Genomic DNA, 3,933 nt, shown 5'->3' with positions numbered 1-3,933 from the left:
ACCACACTTTCTGTATCCATTCCTCTGTTGAAGGACATCTCAGTTCTTTCCAGCTTCTGAGTATTATAAATAAGGCTGCTAGGAACATAGTGGAGCATGTGTCTTTGTTATATGTTGGAGCATCTTCTGGGTGTATGCCCAGGAGTGGTATAGCTGGGTCCTAAGGTATGCCAAATTTACTGAGGAACCACCAGACTGATTTCCAGAGGGTTTGTATCAGCTTGCAATTCCACCAAAAATGGAGGAGTGTTTTTCTTTCTCCACATCCTCACTAGCATCTGCTGTCACCTGAGGTTTTGATCTTAGCCATTCTGACTAGTGTGAGGTGAAATCTCTCAGGGTTGTTTTGATTGCATTTTCCTGATTACTAAGGATGTTGAACATTTCTTTAGGTGCTTCTTGGCCATTGAATATTCCTCAGTTGAGAATTTTTGTTTAATTCTGTACCCCATTTTTTCAAAGGGCTATTTGGTTCTCTGGAGTTTAACTTCTTGAGTTCTTTGTATATATTGGATATTAGGCCTCTATTGGATGTAGGATTGGTAAAGATCTTTTCCCAATCTGTTGCCATTTTGTCCTATTGATAGTGTCCTTTGTCTTACAGAAGCTTTGCAATTTTATGAGGTTCCCTTTGTTAATTGTTGATCTTAGAGCAGAAACCATTGGTATTCTGTTCAGGAAACTTTGCTCTGTGCCCATGTGTTTGATGCTCTACTCTACTTTCTCTTCTGTTAGTTTCACTGTATCTGGTTTTATGTGGAGGTCCTTGATCCACTTGGACTTGAGCTTTTTACAAGGAGATAAGAACAGGTCAATTTGCAATTTTCTATATGCTGATTGCCAGTTGAATCAGCACCATTTATTGAAAATGCTGTCTTTCTTCCCCCTACTGGATGGTTTTAGCTCCTTTGTGAAATATCAAGTGACCATAGGTGTGTGGGTTTATTTCTGGGTCTTCAATGCTATTCCATTGATCTTCCTGCCTGTCTCCGTATCAATACCATACAGTTTTTGTCACTATTGCTCATAATACAGCTTGAGGTCAGGGATGGTGATTCCCCCAGAGGTTCTTTTATTGTTGAAAATGGTTTTCACTATCCTGGGATTTTGTTATTCCAAATGAATTTGCAAATTGCTCTTCCTAACTCTAAAGAATTGAGTTGGAATTTTGATGGGGATTGCATTGAATCTGTAGATTGCTTTTGGAAAGGTGGCCATTTTTACTATATTAATCCTGCCAATCCATGAGCATGGGATATTTTTCCATCTTCTGATATTGTCTTTGTTTCTTTCTTAAGGAATTTGAAATTCATATCATATAGGTCTATCACTTGCTTGGTTAGAGTAACACCAAGATATTTTATTTATTATTAAGATTTTTATTGTGACTATTGTAAAGGATTTTGTTTCCCTAATTTCTTTGTTAGTCCTTCTATTCTTTGAATAGAGGAAGGCTACTGATTTGTTTGAACTAATTTTATATCTGGCCACTTTGCTGAGGTTGTTTAGTGGCTCTAGGAGTTCTCTGGTGGAATGTTTGTGGTTTCTTATGTATTCAGTCATATCATCTACAAATAGTGATATCTTGACTTCCTCCTTCCCAATTTGCATCCCTTTGATCTCTTTTTGTTGTCTAATTGCTCTGGTTAGGACTTCGAATACAATATTGTCTTGTCCCTGATTTTGATGGCATTGCTTTGAGTTTCTCACCATTTAGTTTGATGTTGGCTATTGGTTTTCTGTATATTGCTTCTATTATATTTAGGTATGGACCTTGAATTTCTGTTCCCGACAATACTTTTAACATGAAAAGTATTGTTGTAAAAGGGTGTTGCATTTTGTCAAGGCCATTTTCAACATTTAATGAGATGATTATGTGTTTTTTCTTTGAGTTTGTTTATATAGTAGATTATATTGATTGATTTCTGTACATTGAACCATCCCTGCATTCCTGGGATGAAGCCTACTTGATCATGGTGGATGTTCATTTTGATGTGTTCTTGGATTTGGTTTGTGAGAATTTTATTGTGTATTTTTGCATCGAGATATTCATAAGGGAAATTGGTCTGAAGTTCTCTTTGTTGTGTCTTTTTGTAGTTTAGGTACAGTGTAACTGTAGATTCACAGAAATAATTGGGTAATGTTCTTTATGTTTCTTTTTTATAGAACAGTTTGAGATGTATTAATATTTAGATCTTCTTTGAAAGTCTCATAGAATTCTGCACTAAAACCCTCTGACCCTTGGGGTTTTTGTTGTTGTTGTTGTTGTTTTTGTTTTTGGTTGGGAGTCTTCTGATGACTGCTTCTACTTCTTTGGGGGTTATGGGGCTATTTAGATGACTTATCTGATTCTGATTTAACTTTGGAACCTGGTACCAGTTTGAAAAAATCATCTATTTCTTCCAGTTTTTCCAGTTTTGTTGAATATAGCCTTTTGTAGTAGGATCTGATGATTTTTTAAATTTCCTGTTTCTGTTGTTATGTCTCCCTTTTCATTCCTCATTTTGTTAATATGGATATTGTCTCTGTGCCCTCTGTTTATTCTGGTTAAAGGTTTATCTATCTTGTTTATTTTCTCAAAGCACCAGCTCCTGGTTTTGTTGATTCTTTGTATAGTTCTTTTTGTTTCTACTTGGTTGATTTTTGGCCCCGAGTTTGATTATTTTCTGCTGTTTACTCCTGTTGGGTGTATTTGCTTTTTTTAGTTCTGGAGTTTTCAGGTGTGTTCTTAAGCTGCTAGTATATATTCTCTCCAGTTTCTTTTTGGAGGCACTCAGGGCTATGAGGTTTCCTCTTAGCACTATTTACGATGTGTTCCATAAGTTTGGATATGTCATGCTTTTATTTTCATTGAATTCTAAAAAGTTTTTAATTTTGTCCTTATTTCTTCCCTGACCAAGCTATCATTGAGTAGTTAATTGCTCAGCTTCCACATGCATGTGGGCTTTCTGTTGTTTTTGTTGTTATTGAAGATCACCGGCCTTAGTCTGTGGTGGTCTGATAGAATACATGGGGTGACTTCAATGTTCTTGTATCTGTTGAGGTTTGTTTTGTGTCTGAGTATATGGTTGATTTTTTTGGGAAGGTACCATGAGGTGCTGATAAGAAGGTGTATTCTTTTGTTTTAGGGTGAAATGTTCTGTAGATATCTGTTAAATCCATTTGGTTCATAATTTCTTTTAGTTTCACTGTGTCTCTGTTTAGTTTCTGTTTCTATGATCTGTCCATTGGTGAGAGTGGAGTTTTGAAGTCTCCTATTATTATTGTGTGAGGTTCAATGTATGCTTTGAGTTTCAGTAATGTTTCTTTTACAAATATGGGTTCCCTTGCATTTGGAGCATAGCTGTTCAGAACTGAGAGTTTATCTTGGTGGAGTTTTTCTTTGATGAGTGTGTAGTATCCTTTCCCATCTTTTTTGATAACTTTTGGTTGAAAGTCTGTTTTATTAGATATTAAAATAACTGCTCCAGCTTGTTTCTTGGGGCCATTTGCTTGGGAAAAAATTCCCAGCCTTTTACTTTGAGGCAATCTCTGTCTTTGTTACTGAGGTGTGGTTTTTGTATGCAGCAAACTGCTGGATCCTGTTTCCATATCCAGTCTGTTAGTCTACATCTTTTTATTGGGGAATTGAGTCCACTTATGTTGAGAGGTATTAGGGACCAATGATTGTTAGTTCCTGTAATTTTTGTTGTTAGATGTGGAGTTATGTTTGTATATTTCTCTTCTTTTGGGTTTGTTGTGAAAAGATTAATTTCTTGCTTTTTCTTGGGTGTAGTTTCCCTCCATGTATTGGACTTTTTCGTTCTGGTATCCTCTGTAGGGCTGGATTAATGGAAAGATATTGGTTTTTTTTTAGTCTTGGAACATCTCAGTTTCTCCATCTATGGTAATGGCAGGTTTCACTAGTTATAGTAGCCTGGGATGGCATTTTTG

This window comes from Apodemus sylvaticus, chromosome 2 (genome assembly GCF_947179515.1).
Source record: "Apodemus sylvaticus chromosome 2, mApoSyl1.1, whole genome shotgun sequence".
NCBI classification, from domain to species: domain Eukaryota; kingdom Metazoa; phylum Chordata; class Mammalia; order Rodentia; family Muridae; genus Apodemus; species Apodemus sylvaticus.
This window is presented reverse-complemented; position numbering follows the sequence as displayed.